This window comes from Alexandromys fortis, unplaced genomic scaffold (assembly GCF_014885135.2).
Source record: "Alexandromys fortis isolate MF-2015 unplaced genomic scaffold, M_Fortis_MF-2015_v1.1 scaffold_22, whole genome shotgun sequence".
NCBI classification, from domain to species: domain Eukaryota; kingdom Metazoa; phylum Chordata; class Mammalia; order Rodentia; family Cricetidae; genus Alexandromys; species Alexandromys fortis.
In genome coordinates, this window is record NW_026067900.1 from 16,669,284 (window position 1) to 16,683,120 (window position 13,837).

The 13,837-nt window shown below is 44.3% G+C and overlaps 1 long non-coding RNA gene across 2 annotated transcripts in view; it reads right to left on the reverse strand.

The window, feature by feature from the left end:
- LOC126491692 (uncharacterized) overlaps positions 1–10,847 on the reverse strand; it is a 53,239-nt gene extending 42,392 nt beyond the window's left edge. For both annotated transcript variants that reach the window (XR_007589436.1, XR_007589435.1), the window contains exon 1: positions 10,628–10,847. This is a non-coding gene — a long non-coding RNA (uncharacterized lncRNA). The remainder of the gene's footprint in view (positions 1–10,627) is intronic.
- Positions 10,848–13,837: the final 2,990 nt, after the last annotated feature.

Genomic DNA, 13,837 nt, shown 5'->3' on the forward strand with positions numbered 1-13,837 from the left:
GGACATGATGTGGAGGCAGTGTTTAAGAAATTAATGCCAGATGTCAGTGATGGATCTTGCCCATCTTTTGTCTGCCTTTCTTCCCACTACACACACCTTAGAAAGACTAGGAATCAAAACGAAACCAAGGAGTCCTCCAGTTCAGCCTATTGCCTATTTCACACACACATCACTGTTCCTTTTGTCATCTTCCGTATTTTATTTTTAACAGGCTCTTGCTGTGTACTCCAGGCTAGCCTCGAACCTGTGACAACCTCCTGCCTTAGTCTTGGATTCATAGCAGTGTGCCACCATATTCAAACTCTTCCTAATTAAGAAGGAATTTTTTCTTGTTTGTTTCAAGCCCCTCCCCCAACCTTTATCTCTGTCCTTGTCTCCCCTCTCTCTCTCTCTCTCTCTCTCTCTCTCTCTCTCTCTCTCTCTCTCTCTCTCTCTTTGTCTCTTTCTCTCTCTCCTCTCTCTCTCCTCTCTCCCTCTGTTACTTAGGATGGGTTTGACTTCCTGAGCTCAAGTGATCTTCCTGGCCCAGTTGTCCTAGTAGCTGGGATTGCAGACCTATAGCTCTATGCTCAGCTTCTTCATCATATCTTACTTTTCCCCCCTCCTCCTTCCACTCTTTAAATATTAGAGATGACGAGTCAACTATTTAAGTACAGTGTAAATTTCATCTTTCAATTTGCTTCTTCGAAATGGTAATTCCAACTGTCCATCTTGGCTAATAGATTTTAAAAGAGCCACAGGGAAGTTATCACGGTTTCTTGAAGAAATACATTCCAAAGTATTTCAAACAGTGTGCTTATGGGCATAAACTTCAAGGCAGCTTAGGAGTGTGTAGGAGAGAAATAGGGAAGAAGCTGTGGAATGGGCTGCCATCACGGTGCTGACCCCCACAGACGGACAACCCAGCAAAGATCGTAAAGGGTATGAGCAACAAAGTAAACTCTAGGCCAAATAATAAATAAAGTAAACAAACACATGGGGAAAGCACATGGTTTAAAGGATGGAAACAAATAAAATGATACCTCTCAAGTATTAAAATGGATATGCATTTTAGGGGAAAACAAACATAGTAGAGGAAAGGGGAAGGAATGGATAGCCAGAAAACTAGCATGCTTGCAGGAATCAGCAACAATAATGTTCTATAGATGTGACATCGAGGTTAATAGGAATGAGTAAGCTCTTCAGATTGGTAGGTCCCGGAAAGCAGGCACAGGGGTAGCAAAAGCAGGGACTTGTTGTCAGTAGGAGAGTTTGAATGTTTGTTCCTAAGCTGTGTCTGTAGAAACACAAGTTCTCTGTGTCCCACAGACGGGACTGTTTGATGTAGGTCAGTGCACCCTTTCTATCAAGTGACAGCCTTCCTGGTAAGCAGCTGCGAATGTGGCCACACTCGTCACGCTGCAGATCTGGTTGCTGAGAGCTGTGGAGCAGGCATTGTTCAGAAAGACATCAATATTCCAAAGACAAATGTCTGGCATTCTTTGAAAAGTAACTTTAAACTTGTACCATTGTATAGAGTATTCAAAGCTCTTCTGAAGAGCCATTTGCTTCTCCCAGAGGAGGCTACTAGACATTTGAAGACGAGGAGTCTGCAGCTCAGCACTGGTGTGGGAGATTCAGCAGAGCACAGCTCAGAGTCCAGAGGCCACATGAATGAGCCCCGGCCTAGAAAATGCTCTGGAAGAGCCGGCTCATACCTGTTTCTTCCCTGTGGGTATAGACAGCTGACTGAATTCTGTCTCCTTTTGCTTTAATTTCCATAAAGTTCAGGTTCAGATTTGGAGCACCTGTGAAAGACACAATCTTTTTTTTTTTTTTTTTTTTTTTTTTTTTCTTTTTTCGAGACAGGGTCTCTCTGTGGTTTTGGAGCCTGTCCTGGAACTAGCTCTTGTAGACCAGGCTGGTCTCGAACTCACAGAGATCCGCCTGCCTCTGCCTCCCAAGTGCTGGGATTAAAGGCTTGCGCCACCACTGCCCTGCGAAAGACACAATCTGCTTTTGTGATTTCCACACCTGGGTTCAGGTTCTCAGGGGTTTTTGCTTGTTTGTTTTGTTAATTTGTTTGCTTGTTTGGTGTTTTGATACAGGGTTTCTCTGTGTAACAGCCCTAGTTGTCCTGGAACCTGCTCTGTAGACCAGGTTGGACTCGAAAGGACAGAGTTCTACCTGCTTCTGTCTCCTGTGTGTTGGAATTAAAGGTGTGTGCCACCACTGTCCGGTGGGTTCTTGGTTTTTATTCCTGATGGCCCTGGATATTTTTTCTTTTTTGTTTCTGATCATAATTTCTTATTTTGCCTTCCTTTCCTTGTCATTTTATCCTCAAGCCACTTCAGGCTACATTTAATCCTCAGTAGAGTACACGAGTGCATGATAAACACATGAACTTCACAAGGACTTTATTTTTTCTTATTTATTTATTTATTTATTTATTTATTTATTTAAGATTTCTGCCTCCTCCCCGCCACCGCCTCCCATTTCCCTCCCCCATCAAGTCCTCCTCCCTCATCAGCCCGAAGAGCAATCAGGGTTCCCTGCCCTGTGGGAAGTCCGAGGACAACCCACCTCCATCCAGGTCTAGTAAGGTGAGCATCCAAACTGCCTAGGCTCCCACAAAGCCAATACGTGCAGTAGGATCAAAAACCCATTGTCATTGTTCTTGAGTTCTCAGTAGTCCTCATTGTCCACTATGTTCAGCAAGTCCGGTTTTATCCCATGCTTTTTCAGACACAGGCCAGCTGGACTTGGTGAGTTCCCGATAGAACATCCCCATTGTCTCAGTGTGTGGGTGCACCCCTCGTGGTCCTGTGTTCCTTGCTCGTGCTTTCTCTCCTTCTGCTCCTGATTTGGACCTTGAGATTTCAGTCCAGTGCTCCAATGTGGGTCTCTGTCTCTGTCTCCTTTCATAGCCTGATGAAGGTTAATATTCAGAAGGATGCCTATATGTTTTTCTTTGGGTTCACCTTCTTATTTAGCTTCTCTAGGATCACGAATTATAGGCTCAATGTCCTTTATTTATGGCTAGAAACCAAATATGAGTGAGTACATCCCATGTTCCTCTTTTTGGGTCTGGCTTACCTCACTAAGGATAGTGTTTTCTATTTCCATCCATTTGTATGCAAACTTCAAGAAGTCATTGTTTTTTACTGCTGAGTAGTACTCTAATATGTATATATTCCATACTTTCTTCATCCATTCTTCCATTGAAGGGCATCTAGGTTGTTTCCAGGTTCTGGCTATTACAAACAATGCTGCTATGAACATAGTTGAGCATATACTTTTGCTGTATGATAGGGCCTCTCTTGGGAATATTCCCAAGAGTGGTATTGCTAGGTCCAGGGGTAGGTTGATCCTGAATTTCCTGAGAAACCCCCACACTGCTTTCCAAAGTGGTTGCACATCACAAGGACTTTAAAAACCCACCTCACGGACAGCATGTTTTCCTGGGAAGATCCAGGAGTCAGCTTCCATGAGCCTGACCACAGTTAAAGCCTCTGTGTTTGGATTACTCACAACATCATTAGAATTCTGAAAACTGTGGTTAGGAAACCTCTGTCCCTTGGAAAGAAGGGCTGGTTTTACATTTCCAAGTTTAACAATCTCAAGTGGTCTGGTTCTGGGCCCCAGACTAGGACCTGTGCCTGTGAGCTGTGTGCTACCATCAGTATGTGGACTTCTTCACACCAGCTCAACTATTTATTTTAAATGATTTATGAGGTATACAGTGTTCTGCCTGAATATATGCCTGCACTCCAGAAGAGGGCACCAGATCTCATCATAGATGTTTGCAAGTCACCGTGTGATTGCTGAGACTTGAACTCAGGACCCCTGGAAGAGCAGTCAGTGCTATTAACTTCTGAGTCATCTTTCCAACTCCAGTTCATCTGTTCTTAACCTCCATGTCCAGCCTCGTTTCCCCAAGTTCCCTCTGACACCTTCCATCCCATAGGCTCCTAAACTTCCTTGATGTCCATGCTGGTTCTCTGACAGATCCCTTCTATAGTTCCTGTCATTGGCCTGGCTCATGTCACAGCTCTGCAGAAATATTTTTGATCTGTGATCAAATGATGAAAATATGCCACTGTGATTGGTTTAATAAAAAAGCTAAATGGAAAATAGATAGGCAGGAGTCTTGGAGCAGAGAGAACATTGGGAAGAAGAAGATGGAGAAGCCACCAGCCAGATACAGAGGAATAGCATGGGCACTACATATTCTTTACACTGTGTGAAAAAATGTCACTTTGACTGGCTTAATAAAAAGCTAGAAGGCCAATAGGTAGGCAGGATTTTTAGGGCAGAGAGAATGCTGGGAAGAAGAAGGGCAGATAAGCCAGGCAGATGCAGAATGAGTTGGACACACAAAATTGTATAGAGGTAAAAAGTCATGTGATAGAATAAAGATTAATAAAAATATGGGTTAATTTAAGTTATAAGAGTTAGGTAGGAATAAGCCTAAGCTATTGACTGAGATTTCATAATTAATAAGAAGTCTCTATGTGGTTATTCAGGAGCTAGCATGTGGTACAGAAAATCTACCTTACACTTTCTTTCTGTTTGTCTATTCCTAAGTCCCCAATAGTAACAGTCTCTTCCTGCCTACCTTCTCTGCACCCTTCCCCCTCTCTGTTACTATCTCCTAGATGGTCTATCCTCTCTTTCCAATGATGTAGCTATTTTACCTCAAAGCCGAGATTCCCGCTTTACATCTTTCATTTAGTAATATTTTGACAATCTGTGTGCTGGGCATCTCGTCTAGGGCTTCATGCATGCTAAGCGTGTGCTCAATTACTGAGCTCTACTCTCAGCTTGTATTGTAATGTTTTCTATTTATTTTTGAGAATTTCATACACGTATACAGTATATTTTGATCCTATTTATCTCCCATACTTCTTCCCTTAAGTGTTCCCATGTCCAACTGCCACATCCCACTCCACTAATGATTTGATGCCATCATTTAAAACACTATCATGATTTCAGTTTGTGCTGCAATACATACTCGTGGGTGCGGAGCCATCCACTGGAACACAGTCAAACTACTGGGTGTGGGGGGGACACCCTTAAAGAAAACTGAGCCTCTTCCCCCAAGCCTGCAGTGGTAAATAGCTCCCTCACAAGGCCCTCACCTCCCAATGCTGGAGTGCTGACTGCCTTGGTCTTGTGCAGGTCTTATAGAAGGAACCCCAGTTGTGAGATCGCAAGTGCAGCGACCCCGTCATTTCCAGGAGACTGTGCTCCTCTATGATCACGCCTGACCTCCAGCGGCCTTTCCACCACCGTTCCCTCTTCCATGGCAGTTCCTCAGCCTTGAGGGCAGTCCCTGTAGCTCTTGAAGCCAGTCCTTAAATAGGCTCAGTTTAATTTAAAAGTCATGTGTTCCCTGCCCATAAATTACAGATTGCAGATGGTCATCATGTTAAAGACAATGTGAATGTAGGAATTAGAAATAGCTCTTTGACAGCCTCTGGGCACACTAACTGGCTAGTGTTAATACATGTCCAAACATGAAATAAGCTTGAGTTATAGAAAACCTACAGATACATTGTTTTTTTTTTTTTTTCTTTCTTTTTTTCCTGGAGCCAGGGATTGCCCTTGCTCAGAGTCTTGGCTACTGAGCTGTACCACACCATCCACGCTGGTTTTCAAGGTTCATTTTTGCTCTTACACAAGAATCCCTGGCTCCCTTAGGTATGCAAGCCTTTACGGAATCCAAAGGTGGGTTAATGGTGAGCTGTGGACCCCCACTCCAGAAGCAAGTGGGAGCCTGGCAGGGGCTGACGCTAGAAGCAGGCACAAAAGCAGATGTATAGACCAGGAATGCCATGCTAAGTGAGGAATGCACTCCTCTTGCCAGCAGCTGGGAGTTAGGGAAGGCTCCAAGGAAGGTTTCTCACCCTCTCACTTAAAGAACTTCCACTTCTTCAATAGAGAGTGAACAGTGGAGGCAGAAGCGAGGAGCTCGTGAAGTCAAGGAGCGTGATGCTGAGGAGGGCTTGGCCAATGGCACTGGGTCTAATATTTGACAACTGAGCCCCAACCCCAGCCTGGGTCCTTATTTTATTATTAAAAATTGAAGAAAAGAAAAAAAGTTGGCACACATTGTCAATAAATTAACATTAAATATAATTAGTGGCAGATTCATTTTTCCAAACAAATATCCCCTCATCTATTTGATAGCTTCAGAACTGGTAATGTAAAACACCTTCCCGATGTTCCCAAAAGAACACAGTGCTTAAATTACAGCTCGTTTACTCAGTATTTGTCAATCCAGGGATTTGCTGATGCATTGCTTGATGACAAAGACAATTTAAGACAACTTTCACAACAGCGACGTATCTCATGGGACCACTTTCTTGTACGCAAGCTATCATTGACTGAAATGCCATTATGAAGCATGTGATTATTATAATTATTCTTATGTCTTCCCTGGTCATTACAATTATTCTTAGTTTTTGAATAATGTATGTACATTGAATGTGCAAGTTTTAGCTATAGTGATGACAAATTCATATAACTATGTAACTCCCAATATCGTCATAACAGACGGGTTATGTCTGTGTTCCCCCGGCATCCTCTTCTAAGGGGCCTATGGCTATCTCTCCCTGCTGCTCTTGTGACCTGTGAATTCTTTCTCATACTGAATAAGGTTGACCAGAACAACAAACATACAAAATACTGTAGACATGATCCTTTATCTTCTGTGTCTAGTTTTGTTTGTTTGGATTTTGAGACAGGGTCTCCCTTTTTAACCCAGGCAGGACTGAAGCTCAAGACCCTCCTGCCTCAGTCTCCTAGTGTGTGGGGTACAATGCCTGCCTATGGTTAGTTTTTGAAGGTTTTTGCAGCTTTCATCTTCTGGGTCAGGGTTACTTACTCCTTTCAAAAGCTAGCGACAAAGCCGTGAGGACATCAGAAAGGCTCCCGGAGATACCCCAGTGTCAAGGAACAGTTAGCAGGGGCCTAGACCTTCTCATCCACAACCATGTGAGTGATCTGGGAAGTGAATTCACAGTCCCCGTCGCATCATTCTCGGAGGTCACTGTGGGCTCAGCTAACGCTCTTGCCTTTGCTGCCTGTGAGACCCTCGTCTGTAGCCATGAAGCCTGCCACGCCCAGCCTTCTGACCCACAGCAAGCATTTGGTAACAGATGCCTGTTGTGTAAGCTGTCTGTGTGGAATTCGCTATGCAGCTGTGGCTGCCTTTCTCCTCCCACTAACTCTGGCCTGGTTCAAGTCTTTGTTTTTATTGTGTGTGTGTGCTTGGGGCTGGTGGCACATGACACCGCACATGTGTGGAGGTCAGAGGACAATTTGCAAGAGCCCTTTCTCTCCTTCCATGTGGGTCCTGGGGATGGACTGCGGGTCATGGGGCTCGATGCCTTTACCTGCTGAGCCTCTCCCTGACCTGCCCGCACATATCATTTCCATGTGTGTCTATCTGTGTGTGTTTGACTTTTTTCAGCGTTTTATTTAATCTTTTAGGCACTTTAAAAAAAGGGGGGGTGGGCAGTACTCTCTCAAGAGTCTTATGCCACCTGGTAAGTGCTTGGTAAATAAATAAAGCAAGGAAACACAAATTAACTTAATGAATCGCTACTCTCAGTTCCATCTGTGGGAATGATGAATGGTCAGACTGTGGGCCCCTGGCCTCCCAGTGCCACCTTTCATCTGTCACACTTTTTGAACTTTAACCCACGGCATAAGCCATTCGGAGTGGGTGTCAGGACCAGCCTAGGCTGTCTGTAGCAATCCACAGCAGCTGGCCTGCGCCTTGCGTCACTGTGGGCCTATGACACACACCCCACTCACCTCCAGAGGCTTTGCTATAATCCCATCCTCAGGAATGTCAAAACTATGGGCAGAACACAATATCTTTTTTTTTTTTCCTGAATCCATGTTTTAATGACCCGTCTGAGTGATACTGTTGTTGGTTTTGGACAGAACACTTATTGCTTAATTCCAAAGACAGAAAGAAACTAGGTCTACTGAAAGGGCCTGCTTATCATGTGGAAATTCTTCTATGATGGGAAATTGGGAACTCTAGTTTGAGATCCTCACTTTTGTTACATGGGTTGAGTTGTCTAATATTGGCATGATTGATGATATCAGCATCTCATCATTTGGGAGAACTTTATAGTCACAAGTAAATTAGGAATTCAAAATTTGGGCTCCGTGGTTAAAAGCGTATACTATTATCACAGAGGACCTGAGACTCAACACCCTTATTGGGTGGCTCACAGCCACTACAGCTCTTGCTTCAGGAGATGTGGCACTTTTGGCCTGTTCAGGCACCTGCACTCATGTTCACCTGCCACCATACACATATAATGAGAATAAAAATAAACCTTAGAAGATGAATTCAAAACACTGAGAAGGTAATTCTCTGCAGGCATCAGCCCTACTAGCCTTGTGCTGTTTTGCTTTCATCCTTTCTTAATTGTATTTCTCTGTCTCTTTTAAAAAATCTCTGTGCATAGGGCTGGAGAGATGGCTTAGTGGTTAAAGAGCACTCGTTGCTCTTAAAGAAGACCCAGGTTCAGTTCCAAGCATCCATACCAGGTGGCTCAAAGTTGCCTGTAACTCCAGTTTCAAGAAATGTGATGTGCTTCTCTGTCCTTTCCAGACTTCTGAACATGCAGACAAGCACACACACACACACACACACACACACACACACGCACACGCACACGCACGCACGCGCGCGCAAATACAAAATTTAAATCTCTGTAGCTAAAATAGTATATGCTGTGGGATAATCTTTTAGTCCACTGTGAAGATATATCTCTGCTAAATCAACTTCGGATTGGTTTAATAAAGATCTGAACAGCAAGAGAGGACAGGTAGGATTTCTGGGGAGAGAGAGGAGCTCCGGGAAAGGAATAGCACGGTAGTACTTGCCAGCGAGCTGCCGAGCAAGTTGGATGTAAAGTATGGAGGAGGGGTAGCAAGCCACATGGCAAAACATAGATTGGATTCATATAAGTGGGTTAATTGAAGTTATAGGAGCTGGTCTGGAACAATCTGAAGCTAAGGTCAAGCTTTCATACTTAATAAGAAGTTTCTGTGCCATTATTTGGGAACTGGCAGTTCCAAAGAAAGTCCAACGACAAGCATACATGCTTCTTGACCTCGTGCATGGTGAGAAGCGTGGAATGCAGGAAACAGGCAACAGAGATGAAAATTCCTCAGCCTAGAAATATGAGCATGTCTTGCCAAAAAGACAAAGGGGCCTGTCTGAGAGGGCTTCTTTCTGCTAATCTGGAAAGGCTGGAAGATTAATGACAATGAGAAGGCGTAGGTTCATAATCATATTCATAATCATAGATAAATAACAGAGTGAACATTTGAGAGATTAAGGAAGTTCACATCGTGAAATTTTAGCTAAATGTTATTGGAAAGAATAATTGAAAAAGCCATTATTTGAGAACACTAATCATTATTTCAAGATCAAGAATAGTTAGTAGATGGTAAAATGAGTCATGAATGTGTTTCGAATTTATCCTTTGAAAATTTCATACTTATATATAGTGAATTTTATCCATTTTCAATACTCCCTCTTCTGCTGAAATTCTTCCTCTTCCTAGAAAGTCTCCTCCTATTTTCATGTCACTTTCCCCATGCAACCCACTGAGAAAAATGAGGTTTGCTTGCGTGGGCGTAGGTGGTAGGCTATTTACCAGAGCATGGGCTGCTTTTGGCATCTATACCCCTAAAGAAAATGAAACCTTCCCCAGTGCCCTTTAACTCCCACTAGTCTCCTGGGGAGCAGTGGGGCCTTAAGAACCCTTCTTCTATTCATAATGAAATCTTGACCTGCCCAGCCTTGTGCAGATCAAAGTATTTTCAGTCTTGAAGTATTTTTTCCTACATGATACTCACTTGTCACAAAGAGAAAGACAGTAACTTTAGGGTGGAGAAACAAGACCCTCAAGAGAACAGTAACCCTCAACATTCAGAAACAAATTGATACAGTGTGCCGCCTTGTAAGCACCACAAAGTGGACACAACTCATTTCCTGGCATAATTTTGCCAAAAACATGTGATTTGAATTTTATCCCGAATATGCATCCAACCAGAACACACCAGAGGGGTGTGTTACAAGGCAACAGTCCTGCACAACTCCAAATACCAAGTTACTGGAAACAAAGGGCAACTCAGAAGTTTCTGTATCTGTGCTTTGGATACATGGGCAGCTTGTCACAAACACAGACTGTTCACTCAGTTTGTGGGTTTGAGGCTCTGTACCAGACACAGACCCTTAGATGTTACACATGTTGGGGGTCTGGGTCCACGTGTCAGGAACTAATGGTCCAGAATAGGCAAGCTCCGAGGCCCCTTAGTCAAATTCAGCTGGCAGTTTGTTTTCCTAATAGAGCGTCCTCTTCCCCCTCCACAGGAGATGTGTTCAACATCCCTAGTGGATGCCTGGAATCATGGCTAGCACCCCGCTTTATCCTTCCACACCAGCGTCAAATTTTTAAAGCATGCACGGTAAGAGACTAGCAATAGCTATTAATAAAGGGAACAAATGGAACAGTACAGCATGATAAAAGCTACACGAGTCCATCCCCCCATAACAGATTATTCCAGCACGCTTACCCTTCTTCCTATGATGATGAAAGACATCACTTACCAAGAAGTGCAGTGTGCCTTCTTTAGCCTTCCCAAGTTGGCAGCATCACGCTACTCTTGTCCTTCTGGGCTTTTGTTAAGGGCTTTTGGTTACCGCTGGACAAAAGCATTGTTGTGCTGTACCAGGTGGTGTGCTAGCCAGGCTGGCTCCCAGGTGACTGAAGACAGGACGTGCACAGAGCGGACACTCTGGACCGGAATGATTCAAGTGGAGTGGGACACTGCGAGATTCTCTTACGCCACCCAACGGGCCACCACTCACAACTAGTGAGTTATTCACTTCAGCAATTTTCCGTTTGATAGTTTTGGACAACAGCTAGCCGTGGTAACCAAAACCACAAAAAGTTGTCTAGAGGACAAGGGGGTGTTCACGCAGAACTGACTGGAACCCAGCCACGTGCATCTGTTTAGCCACACCTGTGGCCGCGTTTGGCCGAGTTGAGTGGTTCCCTTAGAGAACCTGATGACCCATGAAATGTAAATATTTACTGTCTAGGCCTTGACACAGCAAGTGTCCCAGATCTCATTTAGGATCTAGATTAACTGTGCCGCACAGCAAAGAAATATAATCGATCCTGCCATTAACTGGAATCCACATAGCAAAAGGGCCAATAATGGGACAGTTAGGAGAATTTGGATGCCTCTAGACTAAATAAATTCTACCAACATTAACTATCTGGTTTTGGTCGTTATATTGTGATGACATAAGTAATCTGCCAGCAGCTCAGGAATCCGGGTGAACAGTATGTGAAAATTCTCCCTAGGGTTTTATTTTCATGACTTTGTGTAGCGTTTAGAACCAAGAATGCCGAGAGAAATGTGGAACCTGGAGGACTGGCTAATGAAGTTTCTGGCCTTATTCTGCCAATGTCCTCTGAGAATGGTAGAATCGAAAGGTGGACAGTGGTGCAGTTCAGGGTCAAGTTAGATGCAGTGTGGAACTGAGATGGGTAAACTTGATTACACATTTGACAAGACTCAGAATCTCCAGGAAAACAGATCTCTGGGCATGTTTGTAGGACACTTTCTAGACTAGGTTAGTCATGGTGGATCTTGGGACGTTTCATGGACTTACTGCTGAACGGCAGCACTCATGGCTGCCTGCTTCCTGACTGTAGATTCAGTGCCTCATAATCCTACACATGCTGTCCTCCAACCGGAACTGTGAACCAAGATGAAGCCTTCCCTCCTCAGATGGCTTCTGTTAGGCATTTTGCCACAACAACAAAACAAGTTAACTAATGCACACATCAAGCAAATAGCTTCAACAATTTCAATTCCCACACAAAAGACTGGTCTTTCTGTCTGTCTGTCTATCATGTGTGTCTGTGTCTGTGTCTGTGTCTGTGTCTGTGTCTGTGTCTGTGTCTGTGTCTGTGTCTGTGTGAGTGAATACCAGGTACACACAGGCACCTAATGGGGCCAGGAAAGGGCACTGGATCTCTTGGAGCTGAGATTACAAGCAGCTGTGCCCTCCCTGACATGGATGTTGGGAACTGGACTCAGGTCTTCTGGAAAGAGCTGCAGGGGCTCCTAGTCACTGAGCTGTCTCCCCAGGGGTCTCACTTGCAGCCCAGGCTGGCTTTGAACTCATTAAACAGCCTAGGCTGTAGCCACAGCTCCAGCCTGTGATCCTCCTGCCTCAGTCTCCTGAGTGTCAGAATTACAAATTTGTGTTGCCACGCCCCAGAACCAGGTTAAAATTCAGTTTCTTGATGAATTAAGATTCAAGATCCAGTGTGCCTTCCCCCGCTCTGTGAACCAGTTTGCCATCTGTCTTTGCACTGAATTCTGCAGTGTAGATACAGGATTCTCTTACCATTGACCAGGCTTGCAGGTGGTCTGGGGATAGGTCTGTACTCTTGAAATTTATGAATTGTGATAAGAAACGCCTTCAGAATTCACACCTACATCAAATGACGGTGATCACTGAGGAGCCTGGTGAGTCTTTCCCGGGAGTTCCACTCCCCACACCTTGTCCCTGTGGACTCTAGGCCCCTTTTTGTACATTCTCTCAGTCCTTGCAATGATAATACTAATGTGGACGAGGAAGTCATGTCACCATCTTCTAGATTAGAAAATGAGAACTTGGCATTCATGATTTGCGCAGGAACACAATGCTCTTAAAGCCCACCTTGTTATCAGGCTGGTCTATCAAAGGTTTTTAAGTACTGGCTGAGCATCTTTCCTCTGGTCTTTGGAATCGGGAGTGATCTGAAGCTTTTTGAGTGTCAACATCATTGCTGTAAATGAAAACTCCACATACCATGAAGATGGATGTAGGCTAGAATCTTCCCGGTAAGCGCACCTTGGGGTGCTTACACACATTATTAGAAATGGGCTAGTCCAGGTGTGAGAATTAGCCTGTAAGGGCTAGAGTTCATGGGCCAAGCAGTTCTTTAAATGAATACAGTTTGTGTGTTGTTATTTCGGGCGTGAGCTAGCCAAGCGGCTGGGGTGTTGGGGACGCAGCCCCGCCGCTTCATATTTCAACAGATGGCGCCCAGACGTGTGGCTAACTGAAACCACAAAAAAGCCTGAGAAAGCTTGGGAGAGAATGGAGTGAAGCATGTTTTCTTGGTAGCAGAAATTTCTTGGGTCTACTCCGCTTGCTAGAGGCAAGCAAGCTCTCTCATCTAAGAGAGGCTTCCTGACTCAGCTTCAGCTGCAAAACCCTGCAGCTCATTAAGAGGTCCTGCCACGAAACACTTAAATGGTGTTGGTGAAAAGCTGAACGCATGCTTTTCGGTTTTCAGCTGTAGCAGGAAAAAAGCTGTGCCGTTTAAAAATGCTGGCTTTCTGGGCTGTCCTGCCACGGCAAACTCTGACTCTTTTACGCAGGCGGTTCGTGTGGTTTGCAAGCACAGGCTGCTGAAGCTCGCTTGCTGGCAGGGACCTTGAAATGCCATAGAGTTGTGGCAGTAAACGTGGCTACAACCGGTACCTCAGCCATGAGGCCGGAAAGCTAAGGAATGGACTGGATCTAGCTGGCAAAGCCACGGCTTTAATCCTACTCATATTGCTCAGTAATTTAAAGGCTCGTGTGGTCAGAAAAAGAGAGATATACAGTAAAGAGATTCAAAGACAAAGAAAATGTTTAAATGATTTACAGTGTGTTAAAAATATATGCAAGCTAAAAGTTAAAAGTTCTTAAAAAAAAATAAGAAAAAGAGAAGTTGTGTGTGGTAGTACACGCCTTTAATCCCAGTGC